The sequence below is a fragment of the Rana temporaria genome, chromosome 10 (assembly GCF_905171775.1).
Source record: "Rana temporaria chromosome 10, aRanTem1.1, whole genome shotgun sequence".
NCBI classification, from domain to species: domain Eukaryota; kingdom Metazoa; phylum Chordata; class Amphibia; order Anura; family Ranidae; genus Rana; species Rana temporaria.
In genome coordinates this window covers 45,724,349-45,743,644 of record NC_053498.1, presented here as the reverse complement: position 1 = coordinate 45,743,644, position 19,296 = coordinate 45,724,349, and positions in this window count along the sequence as shown.

Genomic DNA, 19,296 nt, shown 5'->3' with positions numbered 1-19,296 from the left:
AGCAACCAGTCCAAAGCAACCAGTCCATAGCAACCAGTCCATAGCAACCGTTCCTTAGCAACCCTCCATAGCATCCAGTCCATAGCAAGCAGTCCATAGCAACCCTCCATAGCAACCAGTCCATAGCAACCTATCCATAGCAACCAGTCAATAGCAACCAGTCAATAGCAACCCTCTATAGCAACCAGTCCATAGCAAGCAGCCCATATCAACCAGTCAATAGCAACCCGTCCATAGCAACCAGTCCATATTAACCAGTCCATAGCAATCCAGACCATAGCAACCGTCCATAGCAACCAGTCCATAGCAACCGGTCCATAGCAACCCTCCATAGCAACGGTCCATAGCAACCAGTCCATAGCAACCAGTCCATAGCAACCCTCTATAGCAACCAGTCCATAGCAACCAGTCCATAGCAACCAGTCAATAGCAACCCGTCCATAGCAACCCGTCCATAGCAACCAGTCCATAGCAATCCAGACCATAGCAACCGTCCATAGCAACCAGTCCATAGCAACCCTCCATAGCAACCAGTCAATAGCAAACAGTCCATAGAAACCATCCAAAGCAACCAGTCCATAGCAACCAGTCCATACCAACCCTCCATAGCAACCAGTCCATAGAAACCATCCAAAGCAACCAGTCTATAGCAACCAGTCCATAGCAACCCTCCATAGCAACCAGTCCATAGCAACACACAACCAGAAAATATGCAACAAATGTCAATTTTAACTTGAAGAAGCAATACATCACCAGAAGATATGCGACAAATGCCGATTTCAACTTGAAGAAGAAGCAATACATCACCAGGAAATACCATAATTGATCCTGCTTTCAGAAAACGTCACTTGCAACATTACATGAGTTACATGAAAATGAAGCAGCAGATTAACTCATAACCCATGAGATGCAATGTGCCTTCAAAATAAGAATGAAATACAGACGATGGACTTGTGTCATGCGGGAATGCAGTCAACCAGTGGACAACAGCTACATCCACTTGCCATGAATGCATTAAAGCTTGGCCAATTTTTGTGTGCGCGATTCGTCATCGCACCCTTTTCCCTAACCAAGTGAAACATTGCATTCACAGCAATTACAAGAAGAATCTACACATTGTTGCTTCCTGTTTGACAGGGAAATATGTCCATGTGTGCAACAATCACTGTCAAAGCCCTGAACAATGCACTGTGGCAGATGAAAGGACCAAAGAATGAATTTGTCACAACTGTGATTCACATTTAAAAGCAGGACACAAATCATCCATCGCTGTGACTAACAACATGAAGCTGGCGCCCATTCCTTCAGAGCTCTGCCATTTGACTGTGCTGGAAAAACAACTTTTGGCCAAAATACTGCCATTTTCCAAGATCATCACACTTCCCAAAGGTCGACAGGCAGCTATACACGGCGCTGTAGTGTGTGTGCCATCCGAGGTGGAAACCACGGTCAATACTCTACCAAGATCGCACAGCAAAACCCAGTTACACAGAGTGAAGCTGGAAAGACGTCTGACTTACAAATGCCACCAGCTGTGCCACAATGTCAACATGAGAAATGTAGTACTGCTACTGCTACTGCTTCTCATGTACATTTCACCTGCGTCTTTCAAACAAAAAATAAATAAATAAATAAAAAATAAATAAATAAATAATAACTAATAAATAAATAAACAATAAATAATAAATAAATAAATAATAAATAAATAAATACAAAATAAATAAATATTAAATAATAAATAAATAATAAATGAATACAAAATAAATAAATAAATATTAAATAATAAATAAATAATAAATATTAAATAATAAAAAATAAATAAATCAAAAATATTAAATAATAAATAAACAAATAATAAATAAATAATAAATAAAAATAAATGATAAATAAATAATAATAAATAAATAATAAATAAATAATCAAGAATAAATAAATAAATAATAAATAATATATGATAAAAAATAAATCAAAAATAATAAAATAAATAATAAATAAATAATAAAAAAAAATAATAATAAATAATACATAAATAAATAAATATTAAAAAATAAATAATAAATAATAAAATATGAAAAAAAATAATAATAATAAATAAATAATAAATAAAAATAAATAATAAAATAAATAATAAATAAATAATAAATAATAAATAAATAATCAAGAATAAATAAATAAATAATAAATAATATATAATAAAAAATAAATCAAAAATAATAAAATAAATAATAAATAAATAATAAAAAAAATAATAAATAAATAAAAAATAAATAAATAATAAATACTAAATAATAAATAAATAAATAAATATTAAATAATAAATAAATAAGAAATAAGAAATAAGAAAATATGAAAAAAATAATAATAATAAATAATAAATAAATAAAAAATAAATAATAAAACAAAAAAATAAATAATAAATAAATAAAAAATAAATAATAACTAATAAAGAAATAATAAATAATAAATACATAATAAATAAATAAATACAAAATAAATAAATATTAAATAATAAATAAATAATAAATGAATACAAAATAAATAAATAAATATTAAATAATAAATAAATAATAAATATTAAATAATAAAAAATAAATAAATAAAAAATAAAAATAAAAAATAAACAAATAATAAATAAATAATAAATAAAAATAAATGATAAATATATAATAATAAATAAATAATAAATAAATAATCAAGAATAAATAAATAAATAATAAATAATATATGATAAAAAATAAATCAAAAATAATAAAATAAATAATAAAAAAAAATAAAAAATAATAAATAATACATAAATAAATAAATATTAAATAATAAATAAATAATAAATAATAAAATATGAAAAAAATTAATAATAATAAATAAATAATAAATAAAAATAAATAATAAAATAAATAATAAATAAATAATAAATAATAAATAAATAATCAAGAATAAATAAATAAATAATAAATAATATATAATAAAAAATAAATCAAAAATAATAAAATAATTAATAAATAAATAATAAAAAAAATAATAAATAAATAAAAAATAAATAAATAATAAATACTAAATAATAAATAAATAAATATTAAATAATAAATAAATAAGAAATAAGAAAATATGAAAAAAATAATAATAATAAATAATAAATACAAATAAATAAATAAATAAATAATAAATAAAAATAAATAATTAATAAAACAAATAAATAAATAAATAAAAAATAAATAAAAAATAAATAATAACTAATAAATAAATAAATAATAAATAAATAAATTCAAAATAAATAAATATTAAATAATAAATAAATGAATACAAAATAAATAAATAAATATTAAATAATAAATAAATAATAAATATTAAATAATAAAAAATAAATAAATCAAAAATAAAAAATATTAAATAATAAATAAACAAATAATAAATAAATAATAAATAAAAATAAATGATAAATAAATAATAATAAATAAATAATAAATAAATAATCAAGAATAAATAAATAAATAATAAATAATATATGATAAAAAATAAATCACAAATAATAAAATAAATAATAAATAAATAATAAATAAATAATAAAGAAATAAATAAATATTAAATAATAAATAAATAATAAATAATAAAATATGGAAAAAATTAATAATAATAAATAAATAATAAATAAAAATAAATAATAAAATAAATAATAAATAAATAATAAATAATAAATAAATAATCAAGAATAAATAAATAAATAATAAATAATATATAATAAAAAATAAATCAAAAATAATAAAATAAATAATAAATAAATAATAAAAAAAAATAATAAATAAATAAAAAATAAATAAATAATAAATACTAAATAATAAATAAATAAATAAATATTAAATAATAAATAAATAATAAATAATAAATAAGAAAATATGAAAAAAAATAATAATAATAAATAATAAATAAAAATAAATAATAAAATAAATAAAAAATAAATAATAAAAAAATAAATAATAAATAAATAATAAATAAAAATAAATAAATGAATATTAAATTAAAATAATAAATAAATTATAAATAAATAATAATCATTAATAAATATTAAATAATAAATAAATAATCAATAATAAATAAATAAATAATATATAATAAAAAATAAATAAAAAATAATAATAAATAATAAAATAAATAATAAATAAATAATAAATAATAAATCATAGCAACCCTCCATTGCAACCATCCATAGCAACCAGTCCAAAGCAACCCTCCATAGCAACCAGTCCATAGAAACCCATCCATAGCAACCCGTCCATAGCAACCATCCATAGCAACCAGTTCATTGCAACCATCCATAGCAACCAGACCATAGCAACCGTCCATAGCAACCAGTCCATAGCAACCCGTCCATAGCAATTGTCCAAGGCAACCAGTCCATAGCAACCAATCCATAGCAACCAGTCCATAACAACCCGTCCATTGCAACCATCCATAGCAACCAGTCCATAGCAACCAGTCAATAGCAACCAGTCCATAGCAACCAGTCCATACCAACCCTCCATAGCAACCAGTCCATAGAAACCATCCAAAGCAACCAGTCTATAGCAACCAGTCCATAGCAACCCTCCATAGCAACCAGTCCATAGCAACACACAACCAGAAAATATGCAACAAATGTCAATTTTAACTTGAAGAAGCAATACATCACCAGAAGATATGCGACAAATGCCGATTTCAACTTAAAGAAGAAGCAATACATCACCAGGAAATACCATAATTGATCCTGCTTTCAGAAAACGTCACTTGCAACATTACATGAGTTACATGAAAATGAAGCAGCAGATTAACTCATAACCCATGAGATGCAATGTGCCTTCAAAATAAGAATGAAATACAGACGATGGACTTGTGTCATGCGGGAATGCAGTCAACCAGTGGACAACAGCTACATCCACTTGCCATGAATGCATTAAATAAAATTAGGAAAAAAAGTTGCGCTAACCATAAACAATGTAAACCAGTAGCAGCTAGCACCAACAGAAGACAATATTGTGTACAAGAAATAAAGAAGAAAAAGTGCAGCGCTGAGTATTCAGTGAAGTGAATCAAAAAATATGGTAAATGATCAAAATTCAGTGAAAAATCAATAAAATTTGAAAAAGAAAGGGGGGGAGGAGGACACGCCCCCAAGTGGTGTGACAGGTGAAACACAGAGGATGATGACCGTGTGGTAACCTGAAAGACAGCTAGAAAGTGAGATCTAGCTGGATAATGTGTAATAGAAACACACCGTGGTAAGTGATGTGACACAAAAATGAATGGTAATGTGAACCTCAAATGAAGTCCATATAAATTATACGTGTAACTCCAAAATGTAAGTGTGATAGTCCAAGGTCAAAATTTTCTTTTTTGGAGTTGGTCAGAAGTTCTTTGTGGAAAAGACCAAACGACTGTAGAGGAATGGAAGATGATGTAATCTTCTCAGGTATGGAACTCAGATGTTCTTAATAAGCAGTTGGAACCTCATCAGCAATCCATAATGGTATCCAAATAAACAAATATAAAGATGGGTACTCTTACCGGAAAGTGTGGACATACACGTCAGCGAAAGGACCAAAGAATGAATTTGTCACAACTGTGATTCACATTTAAAAGCAGGACACAAATCATCCATCGCTGTGACTAACAACATGAAGCTGGCGCCCATTCCTTCAGAGCTCTGCCATTTGACTGTGCTGGAAAAACAACTTTTGGCCAAAATACTGCCATTTTCCAAGATCATCACACTTCCCAAAGGTCGACAGGCAGCTATACACGGCGCTGTAGTGTGTGTGCCATCCGAGGTGGAAACCACGGTCAATACTCTACCAAGATCGCACAGCAAAACCCAGTTACACAGAGTGAAGCTGGAAAGACGTCTGACTTACAAATGCCACCAGCTGTGCCACAATGTCAACATGAGAAATGTAGTACTGCTACTGCTACTGCTTCTCATGTACATTTCACCTGCGTCTTTCAAACAAAAAAATAAATAAATAAATAAAAAATAAATAAAAAATAAATAATAAATAAATAATAAATAAATAATAACTAATAAATAAATAAACAATAAATAAGAAATAAATAAATAAGAAATAAATAAATACAAAATAAATAAATATTAAATAATAAATAAATTAATAAATAATAAATAATAAAATATGAAAAAAATAATAAATTATAAATAAATAATAAAATAATAAAAAATAAATAAATAAATAAATAGTAAATAATAAATAAATAATAAATAAAAATAAATAAATAATAAATAAATACAAATAAATATATAGTAAATAATAAATTAATAGAAATAAAATATAATAAATAATAAAAAAAATAAAATAAAAAAAATAAAAAATAAATAAAAAATAAATAAATAATAAAAAAAAATATTAAATAATAAAAAAATAAAAAAAAATGTTAAATAATAAATAAATAAACAATAAATAAATACATAATAAATAAAAATAAATGATAAATAAATAATAAATAAATAATCACTAATAAATAAATAAATAATTAATATATAATAAAAAATAAATAAAAAATAATAAAATATAAAATAAATAATAAATAAACAATAAATAATAAATAAATAAATAATAAATAAATAAATAAATACAAAATAAATAAATATTAAATAATAAATAAATAATAAATATTAAATAAAAAAAAATAAATAAATAAAAAATAAAAATATTAAATAAATAATAAATAAATAAATAAATAATAAATAATAAATAAATAATCAAGAATAAATAAATAAATAATAAATAATATATGATAAAAAATAAATCAAAAATAATAAAATAAATAATAAATAAAAATAAATAATAAAATAAATAAAAAATAAATAATAAAAAAATAAATAAATAGTAAATAATAAATAAATAATAAATAAATAATAATAAATAAATATTAAATAATAAATAAATAATCAATAATAAATAAATAAATAATAATAATAAATAAATATTAAATAAGAAATAAATAATCAATAATAAATAAATAAATAATAAATAATATATAATAAAAAATAAATAAAAAATAATAAATAATAAAATAAATAATAAATAAATAATAAATAATAAATCATAGCAACCCTCCATTGCAACCATCCATAGCAACCAGTCCAAAGCAACCCTTCATAGCAACCAGTCCATAGAAATCCATCCATAGCAACCCGTCCATAGCAACCATCCATAGCAACCAGTTCATTGCAACCATCCATAGCAACCAGACCATAGCAACCGTCCATAGCAACCAGTCCATAGCAACCCGTCCATAGCAACCGTCCAAGGCAACCAGTCCATAGCAACCAGTCCATAGCAACCAGTCCATAACAACCCGTCCATTGCAACCATCCATAGCAACCAGTCCATAGCAACCCTTTATAGCAACCAGTCCAAAGCAACCCGTCCATAGCAACCCGTCCATGGCAACAAATCCATAGAAACCATCCAAAGCAACCAGTCCATAGCAACCAGTCCATAGCAACCCGTCCGTAGCAACCCGTCCGTAGCAACCCGTTCATAGCAACCAATCCATTTTAACCAGTCCATAGCAACCGTCCATAGCAACCAGTCCATAGCAACCCGTCCATATCAACCAGTCCATAGCAACCAGTCCATAGCACCCAGTCCATAGCAACCCGTCCATAGCAACCCGTCCATGGCAACAAATCCATAGAAACCATCCAAAGCAACCAGTCCATAGCAACCAGTCCATAGCAACTCATCCATAGCAACCCGTTCATAGCAACCAGTCCATTTTAACCAGTCCATAGCAACCGTCCATAGCAACCAGTCCATAACAACCCGTCCATATCAACCAGTCCATAGCAACCAGTTCATAGCACCCAGTCCATAGCAACCCGTCCATAGCAACCAGTCCATATTAACCAGTCAATAGCAATCCAGACAATAGCAACCGTCCATAGCAACCAGTCCATAGCAACCAGTCCATAGCAACCCGTTCATAGCAACCCGTCCATAGCAACCAGTCCATAGCAAACATTTCATAGCAACCATCCATAGCAACCAGTCCATCGCAACAGTCTATAACAACCAGTCCATAGCAACCAGTCCATAGCAACCCTCCATAGCAACTAGTCCATAGCAACCCATTCATAGCAACCAGTCCATAGCAACCTTCCATAGCAACCAGTCCATAGCAATCCTCCATAGCAACCAGTCCATAGCAACCTGTCCATAGCAGTCCATAGCAACCAGTCCATAGCAACCCTCCATAGCAACCAGTCCATAGCAACCCGTCCATAGCAACCCGTCCATAGCAACCAGTCCATAGCAACCAGTCCATAGCAAACGTCCATAGCAACCCTCCAAAGCAACCAGTCCATAGCAACCAGTCCATAGCAACCGTTCCTTAGCAACCCTCCATAGCATCCAGTCCATAGCAAGCAGTCCATAATAGTGTTGAGCAGAATATGCCATATTCGATTTCGCGATATATCTCGAATATATATTCGAATATTCGAGATATATTCGCTAAATTCGAATATTCGTGATATTTTATCGAAATTAAATGATTGCGATTTTTCGCTATTGCGAATGCGAAAATAATTGCGAATTTTCGATAACTGCGGTAGGAGCACTCGGATTGGCTCAGAATATTCTTGATATTTTTTCGAAATTTCGCAAAATGCGAATGCGATATTGATGGCGAAATTTCGACAACAGCGCTAGGAGCACTCTGATTGGCTCAGAATATTCGTGATATTTTACAATACAAAATAATTGCGAATATTCGGCAAATGCGGAAGGAGCACTCTGATTGGCTCAGAATATTCTTGATATTTTATCGAAATTTCGCAAAATGCGAATGCGATATTTATTGCGCAATTTCGACAAATGCTGTAGGAGCGCTCTGATTGGCTCAGAATATTTGTGATATTTTATCGAAATTTCGCAAAATGCGAATGCGATATTTATTGCGCAATTTCGACAAATGCTGTAGGAGCACTCTGATTGGCTCAGAATATTCGTTATATTTTATCGAAATTTCGCAATATTGCGAATGCGATGATTATTGCGGAATTTCCCCTAAAAGCTGTAGAAGCGCTCTGATTGGCTCATTCTGAAATCGAATATTCGAGATATTTTAGCGCAATTTCACAAAATGCGAATGCGAAATTGTTTGCAGATATTTCGAAAACTGCTGTAGGAGCACTCTGAAATCGAATATTTGTGATATTTTAGCAAAAAAATATTGCGATTTTTCGATCGCGCATGCGCAATCGCGCGAACAACACGCGCCCAACACGCGACCATTTCCTGGACCCTTGCCAGTTTCCAACTTTATGATCGCATCGCAATCGCAGAGCAGAATGGTTGGAAGTAATTTCACTGTATCTGAGGAAAAGATGCTGATTTGTGTAAGTATTTTGACCACTGTTATTTCATTATCTTCAACTGCATTTTAGTCTAGTTTAAAAGTTAGTATATAAGATCAGATATTAGTATTTCCCAAACAATGTGTCTCCTGTTGTTACAAAACTACAACTCCCAGCATGCCTGGACAGCTGCAGACACCCTGGTTGGTAAATGTGTATTTAGGCACTTTTCCTTGTTATTTAGCATAATGAATTTAACATTTTTTTGGACATAGGACGTATGCGAACGTCCTGACTTCAGGGTCCTCAAGGCCCAAGGACGTTCGAATACATATTGCCCTTTAGATGTTGCAGAACTACAAGTTCCAGCATGCCTGGGAATGCTGGCACTTCTAGTATTGTAAGTTCTGCAGGCCCACATTTTTCAGGCCTTTATGCACGGGTCTCTAAACTGTGGCACCCTAGATGCAGCAAAAGTAAAATTCTTAGCATGCACTGACAGACCGTGGCTGATGGGAGTAGTAGTTTTGCAACAGCTGGAGGTGGACTGGTCTTGAAACCCTGAGTTAGGTAACAAACCCGTAGTGTTTTGCAACCATTCTGCCTCCAGCTGTTTTTTTTCTGTTGAAAAGCCTGTGGCGTGCAAAACACAACCCAAAAACTCCACCCGGTGCAGGGAAAAATGTGCACACACCTAAAGAGTGACATCACAAAAAACTGCGACGGGTGCATACGTCAGTGGTCCTCCGAAAAGGTCCCGTCTGATCCCCCGGGGCGTTAGGCTCCTGACAGGGAAAAGAGTTACTGTGGTCCATACAGCCGAAGCCATATGGACCCATCTCGGTCCAAGCAGCCGAAGCCACAAGGACCCAACATCCTCGGAGGGACTGCCGAAACAGAACCCTCCTCGGTGAGGCTCCCCCGAAGGGAGACCCCATGAGAGCCGGTGAACCTAACCAGAAGGCCGAGTCTACCAACTCCCAAGACTTTCAGAGACCGGCCCGAGGACCAGCACCCTACTCGCCACACATAAAGTGCAAGCACCAAAACAAAAAGAGTGACAAACAAAACAGAACACGGGGAAAAATAATAAAAGAAAGTGGGGAAAAGGAAGATGGGAGAGTGAGGAAAGTGACCAATGTGAAATAATTCTGCCTCCAGCTGTTGCAAAACTAAAACTCCCTGCATGCAACTGGCTGCAATTACCCCCCCCCCCCCTCTCCCCCAATGTGAATGTACAGGGTACATTCACATGGGCTGTGGCTTACAGTGTGCTTCTAGCTGAAGCAAATTCGGCGCTGCAGCTCAAACCCTCAGCGGGAAACTACTGTGAACCCCATGCCTCCCCGTTATTACCGGACAGCCATTAACTGTCCAGGCATGCTGGGAGTTAAAGTGTAATTGTTGTACAGATGGTGACGGATGAGCTACATGGTGTATCAGAGCATGCTGGTAGTTGTAGTTGTTAAATAACATCAACTCCATTATTTATTCAAAATTAATTCATCAAAAAGTCAAAAGAAACAAACATATTATTGTTCCTATATAAAGATAGGGATGAAAAAAAATAATCTATTGTACATTATCAGTGTCCAAAAAAAATTATAGCGGTCAGATGAATAGCAACGCATATCTCCCCTATACGTGTATCCTGTGTTGTTAATCATATATACATAATTATGCAAATCATAATGGCTGCTATATTTATGCAAAAAAGGTGGCGACCGAAATGGCAGGATATAAAATCTGCCATGTTACCCCTGTCATTGATTAATAAGGCGAGAATGCTTCCAATTGTTGAATACCATACATTTACGTCATATATCCATAAGGCTTTAAACAAAAGTATTACAATATACTTTGTTCTTCATCTTGCAGAAGTTCCTGGAAACAGGGTATGATGAGATGCGGAGGCAGCAAGAAAAACAGGCTGTTGGGGGCGTGGCCTGGACATGGCTGAGTGAGGCTGCTTTTTCTTAGAGCTCCCGGCCTATCCACCCAATTCTCGGCTAATATCACCCCTTACACCGGCATGTACTCTGCCAAAAAGTACAAGACCAGGGCGGCTACTAAAGGGACCCCAGCTGGCAAAGTTTCGGGAGAAATCCACAAATATTTCAAGCTGCTGCAGGAGCTCTCTCCCGGAGGCAACTCAACAACACCACGAGGCTCCCCACGTGGAGCCGGAGAGGAGGCCCTGACACCAACCCTGGAGGGAGCAGAATTCGAGGCCGACCCTGCTTGTGTCCCCTCACCGGGACCCCCCCAGATGGAGATGTCCTTACAGTGCTTACTGGAGGCGGGCGGGATGGCTCAGGACATCAGAGCGCTGCTGCAGGCCCTCCCCACGAGGAACGATATTGAGGCCTTGATCCTGCGCCTGGAGGAGACACACAGGCGTGACATCCAGGAGGTGAGGGGAGAGGTCTCCAACCTTGCCGACCGAGTGACGACGGGAGAGGAGTCGGTCTCCACGCTGGAAGCGAGGGTTGCGGCGCTTGAACGGTCCCGGGAGCAGCACCGAGAGGCGACGATATTGTTACAGCTCCACCTGGAGGACGTGGAGGACCGGAGCCGCCGCAACAATCTGCGGCTCCGGGGGGTGCCTGAATCCACCGGGCCGGAAGACGTCGGGGCCCGCGTTACGGAGATATTCCGGGAGGTCCTGGGGGAACCGGCAGCATCCATCGAGCTGGACAGAGCGCATAGAGCGCTCGGGCCCAAGTCGGCAGATCCGGACAGGCCGAGGGACATCGTATGCCGAGTCCACCGCTACGTCCTGAGGGAAACCATCCTCCGCAGAGCCTGGGACCTGGAGGAATTGGAGGTGGAGGGCTCGAGAATCAAGATTCTGCCCGACCTTTCCAGGGCAACGCTGCAACGCAGGGCACTGCTGAGGCCTGTATTGGAGCTTGCCAAGCAATCGGGCCATACCTACAGATGGAGCTATCCCCTAGCTGTCTCCTTCCGCAAAGAGTCCGGCACATTCACGCTCCAGACGCTGACAGATCTCCCGGCCCTCTTTGAGTTCATGGAGGTCGAGCCCATCCCAGTACCTGACTGGCTCCAGTTCCTTCCCCGTCAAGTCGGTCGTTCGGGTGCTGCAGCCTACCGAGGCCCCATGCCACCACGGCAACAGAGAGGCAGACGAAGGCGGCAGTCGATCCGTGGGGAAGCGGCACGTGAGTAGACCCTGGGCCATGTAATCATGATCCCTCGCTCTTTTGGCCCTTGAGACATTTTACTGATGGGGGTCCTTTTTGGAGGACCCATACCCCCCCCCTACTACCCCGCTGACTCAAACACCTGGGGTCTGTCCTTTACATACCTGCCGGCCTCGTGGGAGATGTCACCCCCTCTTTTCTACGCACCCCCCTATCCAGCTCCCGCTTGTGGCCCGCGCCCCGACTCCCCATGGAACTGAGCCTGAAGATGGCGGCTCTCTGCTAGGCCGCGGCTGCTATATGTGGTTTGCCCAGTCCCCGTTGGACTGGAGTGCCCTGCCAGTCGAGAGACCCCCCCTGTCCGAGACATTGTTCACCCCTATGTTGACCCAATCCGGACCAGCGCTATAGCGCAACATCGACTCATTAATGCAAAGCAACACCCGGAGGCCCTGTTGGCAGCGGTCCGTGCAAGGAGTGACATGGTTTATTCTTTATTTTTGACTTGGGAGGGGGGGATCCACGGGCTGGGGTAGGGGGAGATGTGGGTTTGTAGGCCGGACAACCGGGGATGCTGTGTGGCGGGTCGGCGGAGCTCACGTGGCGCATGACGCTGCTGGGGGTGATGAGTGGGACAAATTGCTAGTGACCTTCCCAGTACGGACAGATTTCTACCCCACTAGCTGAGATTGGGTACACGGGTGGGGGGGGGAGACTTCCGAGGGGCGGAGGGAGGGATGGCCTGCATTTGGGTGCCGGGGGTTAGACCCTGATGGTGCGGTTACTGCCGCAAGCTTTTGACCGTTCTTTAAGTTTGCACTTCCTATGTTATTTGTGCCTATGCCTTAATTAATGTGATTTTCTGCCATTTTACTCACAATGTGTCGTCTCATTATGATATGCCGAGTTGTATTGTTTTCTATGTTGCATCTTCTTTTTTTTTTTTACACCTGCCGGGATTGGGTGGGGGGGCTGTGGAGGCTCGCTTCCTGGCCCTGTCCGGTTTTACCCCCCACTTAGGACCGCGCTCGATTCCCGGGTTTTTCTCCCCCGGTGAGCGCTCTAGCCGTTTTTATCTGGCTACAGTAATAGACCTCCTCTGGCTGCACGCTCTAGTGTAAGCCCACTGATCTTCTCCTTCTTTATTGCTATCCCCTCATTCTTCTGTTCTCTACCCCCTGAGACCTTTCTCTCCCCCCCCCAATCTTCTCCCTCTGAAGCCTCTCCACCCTAAACCCTCCCCCCCGCCCCCCCTCCTCCCCTGCACGAACATGGACCAGGGCCAGATTAAGAACATCATGGGCCTGGTGCTGAGGATTTTAGTGGGGCCTTTTAGGCTGCATTCACACCTCCGCGACAAGTAACGCCGCGTACGCGGCGTATTTTGCCGCGAATAGTGTAACTTTTTTTTTACAAATCCTTCCTATTGCTTTGTATGGCCGAACGCCAATGCCGCCTGAAAAAAAGGGTTCCGGGACTTTTTTTCATGCCGCAGGTGTACGGCGTCTATGAGATGTGAACCATCTCATAGACAGCAATGGGAATTCTCCCCTCCAGCGGCACAAGCGGCCGGCGTCGGGCGTTTTGTCGCGGAGGTGTGAATGGGGTGTAATAAATAATAAATAAATGCGTGGGAATGACATGAACGCAGCCCAGCCAAGGCAAGTGACCAAAGGCACAGAACCCAGAAGGAAGACCTGGTGAAGATGGAAGTGCCCGGGCCCCGCCTGATTCATTGCAGTACTGGAGGGCTCAGTCTGAAAATTGAAGTGTACACTAATGTGCTAATATGCTGTGCATACTTGTACGTTGTGGCATAACCTACCCCAGGGCCTCTAAAAAGTAGTAATGTCAGGAAAGTTTACTACCGCTTTATTATCACAGGATCCCAGGAGCCTCTCATGACCCGGTGGACGGTGGCCCTTTTAAAAAATATTTTCAGGGCCACTTATTTATATAAGTGCTATATTTAGAGTAGCTGAGATCCCCGATGTTCCTCTATACATCATAGTAGTAATCACAAAATTAAATGAGTACTAATAATGGGGCAGAACAAATATGAGAACTGAGATTTCCTTTAGTTGAACTAACAAAAGTGTGTCCATTCTAGAGCTGGTAACATTGAGGATATTCAGTATAATTTTAGGGTATGACAATGGGCAGTATGTACAGGAAGAGTGAGGGGGTATGACAGAGGGTAGTACGTACCAGAGAGAAGTGTGGAGGGTATGATGGGGCAGTGTGTACAGGAGAGGTATGTAGACGGTATGATAGTGGGCACTATGTATAGGAGAGGAGTGTGGAGGGTATGACAGTGAACACTATGTATAGGAGAGGAGTGTGGAGGGTATGACAGTGGGCACTATGTATAGGAGAGGAGTGTGGAGGGTATGACAGTGAACGCTATGTATAGGAGAGAAGTGTGGAGGGTATGACAGTGGGCACTATGCATAGGAGAGGAGTGTGGAGGGTATGACAGTGAGCAGTATGTACAGGAGAGGAGTGTGGAGGGTGCGACAGTGGGCACTAAGTACAGGAGAGAAGTGTATGACAGCAGGCACTATGTACAGGAGAGGAGTGTGAAGGGTATGACAGTGGGCGCTATGTATAGGAGAGGAGTGTGGATGGTATGACAGTGGGCGGTATGTACAGGAGAGAAGTGTGGAGAGTATGACAGTGGGCACTATGTATAGGAGAGGAGTGTGGAGAGTATGACAGTGAGCACTATGTACAGGAGTGGAAGGATATTTAGGGACTGAGTAGTGGTTAAGTGGGTCATACATGGATTGAAATTACGCCAATTATGCAGAGACCAGCCATAGTCAATCTATGTATGGGCTAGCTGGTTTTTTCACAAGTCAATCTATCAATCAACTTGAGTACAACCAGCCTGTTTGTTTTTTCTTAAAACAATCAGTGCTGCCAGCTAAAGTTAGCAACACTGATCATTGTACGCACTGGCAGAACACAATAACACTGCAGGAGTGATTCCCCCATCCACAGGTCAGCAGGTGAGAGGGTGTGTGGACAGGTGAGAGGGTGTGTGGACAGGTGAGAGGGTGTGTGGGGACAGGTGAGAGGGTGTGTGGGGACAGGTGAGAGGGTGTGTGGGGACAGGTGAGGGGGTGTGTGGGGACAGGTGAGGGGGTGTGTGGGGACAGGTGAGAGGGTGTGTGGACAGGTGAGAGGGTGTGTGGGGACAGGTGAGAGGGTGTGTGGGGACAGGTGAGAGGGTGTGTGGGGACAGGTGAGAGGGTGTGTGGGGACAGGTGAGGGGGTGTGTGGGGACAGGTGAGAGGGTGTGTGGGGACAGGTGAGAGGGTGTGTGGGGACAGGTGAGAGGGTGTGTGGGGACAGGTGAGAGGGTGTGTGGGGACAGGTGAGGGGGTGTGGGGACAGGAGAGGGTGTGTGGGGACAGGCTGGGGAGAGATACTAGTCAGTGGCTGGGTAGGCACTGGTAGTATCAGAGCCAGATACACACAGGTTACATACGCCACGATCGTTAGAGCGAGAACAATAATTCTAGTACTAGACCTCCTCTGTAACGTGTGAGGGATTAGCTCGTGGGGATCACCTTTTCTGAAATCACAGTCTGTAAGCAGGCACTTTCTTTTAAGTCTGGCGGATGCCAGATTTTATTTATAAACGGTTTGCAGATTAAAATAAACAAAACAATAAATTAAATCCTTGCCGTCCGGCGTTAAACTAAACAAACAGGATCTCCTCTCTATACAGTGTGGGGCTAGTCTCTGACACCCACAAAACATGTAGTAAAGCAAACCTTTTCAGTCCAGCACTCAGCGCTCCCCTCACTCAGGTCCCTTCCTGAGTTTCAAGCCAGAGCCCTGTTGTGCTCTCTTCCTGGACATTTAAAGTCCAGCTGATTGTGGACTCCAGTGGACCCAAACATCCGGACCGGAATCCTAGCCAGGCACAGAGGCTGTAAAACCCGGAATGGATTCCGGTTCAGTCTCTCATGATAGAACGTATGCGAGGTGAAATGTACCTATGATCATGTATCGCACCTCGCATAGCGTCACATATCCTCCCCCTCTGCTCAAGCCCCTGCGGCTGAGCACTTGACCCAACCATACAGTGCACACGGGAGAGGGCATCTGCATTATTTTGGAGCTTCCCTGGCCTGTGCTCCACCGTAAATTGAAAAGGCTGTAGAGCCAGGAACCACCTTGTCACACGAGCATTTTTCTCCCTGTTATCACACATCCACTTCAGGGGAGCATGGTCTGTGACCAGCTTAAATGACCTCCCCAGTAGGTAATACCTCAGGGAGTCTAAGGCCCACTTAATGGCGAGACACTCCTTTTCTACGATGGCATAATTTTTCTCGTGCTTGTTCAGCTTCCTGCTCAGGTATACCACTGGGTGCTCCTCACCATCCCTGATCTGTGACAGTACGGCCCCTAGTCCCACCTCAGAGGCATCCGTCTGTATAACAAACTCCTGGCTAAAATCCGGGGTTACTAGTACGGGTACCATACAAAGAGCCTGTTTTAACTTCTGAAATGCCCCCTCGGCTTCGGGGTTCCATTTGACCATGACCGACCCCTTACCCTTCGTTAGATCGGTCAAGGGGGAGGCAATGGTGGCAAAATTGGGTGTAAAACGCCTGTAATGCCCAGGAAGGCCCTCACTTGTTTTTTATTGACTGGTTGGGGCCATTTTTGAATTGCCTCAATCTTATTGGTCTGCGGCTTGACCATCCCCCGGCCAATAATGTACCCCAGGTATTTGGCCTCCTCCAGGCCTATGGCACATTTCTTTGGATTGGCCGTGAGACATGCTTCCCTAAGGGAATCTACGACCGCTTGTACACGGAGCAGGTGCGATTCCCAATCTGGGCTGTGGATGACCACATCGTCCAAGTACGCCGCTGCATACGAGTGATGTGGTCTCAAAATTTTGTCCATCATTCGCTGGAATGATGCAGGGGCTCCGTGCAGACCAAACGGCATCCGCTTATACTGAAACGAGCCCTCAGGAGTGGAAAAGGCAGTCTTCTCCTTGGCCGATTCAGTAAGCGGTATCTGCCAATAACCTTTCGTTAGGTCTAGGGTCGTTATGTAGCGAGCCTGTCCCAACCGGTCCACAAGTTCGTTGACCCGGGGCATCGGGTAGGCGTCAAATTTGGACACACTGTTAAGTTTTCTAAAATCATTACAAAACCTAATACTGCCATCAGGTTTTGGGACCAGCACTATGGGACTTGAACACTCACTGTGAGACTCCTCGATCACATCCAACTCTAACATATTTTTTATTTCTTCCGCAACTGCCTCTCGCCGGGCCTATGGAATTCTATATGGTTTTACATTTACCCGAACCCCTGGTTCCGTCACTATGTCATGTTGGATCGTGTTGGTCAGTCCGGGTAAGGGGGAGAAAAAGTCTCTATTTTTCTGCACGAATGCCCTAACGTCACTTTGCTGTGCTACGGACAGGGAATCCGTGATGGGAACGTCAGGTATCACGGGTATCCGGTCTGTTGGAAGTGGGGACGTGGCCAGTAAAGTCTCTCGGTCCTTCCAGGGCTTTAAGAGATTTACATGGTAAATTTGGTGTGGTTTCCTTTTCCCTGGCTGGTAGACTTTGTAGTTTACCTCCCCCACCCTTTGGACAACCTCAAAGGGACCCTGCCACTTGGCTAAAAACTTACTTTCTACCGTGGGAACCAGTACCAACACTCTGTCCCCCGGGTTGAAAGTACGGACCTTGGCACCCCGGTTATAGACCCTCCTTTGGGCCTCCTGGGCTCACTCCATATGTTCCCGTACTAGGGGCAGAACGGCTGCGATTCGGTCCTGCATCAAGGAGACATGCTCTATGATGCTCCTATATGGGCTGACCTCTCCTTCCCACGTTTCTTTAGCAATATCTAGCAGGCCCCTGGGATGCCTACCATACAAGAGCTCAAAGGGGGAATAGCCTGTGGAGGCCTGTGGAACCTCTCGTATGGCAAACATGAGATATGGTAGCAAAAAATCCCAGTCTCTCCCATCCTTGTCGACCACCTTTTTCAACATACTCTTCAATGTTTTATTAAACCTTTCGACCAGACCATCTGTCTGGGGGTGGTAGACAGAAGTACGGAGATGGGAGATTTTGTACAATCTACACAATTCCTTGGTAACCCTTGACATAAAAGGGGTGCCTTGATCGGTCAAGATCTCTTTTGGGATCCCCACTCGACTAAACACCTGGACTAATTCCTTGGCAATAACCTTGGCGGAGGTGTTACGCAAGGGTATGGCCTCAGGATAGCGAGTCGCATAGTCCAGGATCACCAGAATATGCTGGTGACCTCGGGCAGATTTCACGACCGGCCCCACCAGGTCCATGCCAATCCTTTCAAAGGGGACCTCAATTATTGGTAGAGGAACAAGGGGGCTGCGAAAATGGGGCGATGGTGCTGACATTTGGCACTCGGGGCACGATTCGCAGTACTCCTTGACCTCTGCCTGCAAACCGGGCCAGAAGAATCTTTGGGTGATTCTCTCCCTGTTTTTTTCGACCCCGAGATGTCCCCCCATTACGTGACCATGAGCCAGGTCTAGCACCACCCTGCGAAAGGGTTTGGGAACCAGTAGCTGTTCTACCTCTTCCTCTCCATGTTTTACCACTCGATATAACAAATTGTTTTTAATTGCCATGTAGGGAAAGGACACCACCCAATTAGGATCCACCGGTTCCCCATCCAACACCTTAACATTTTCCCTGGCATTCATGAGGGTGGGCTCTCGCAGCTGCTCGGTACAGAAATCCTCCCT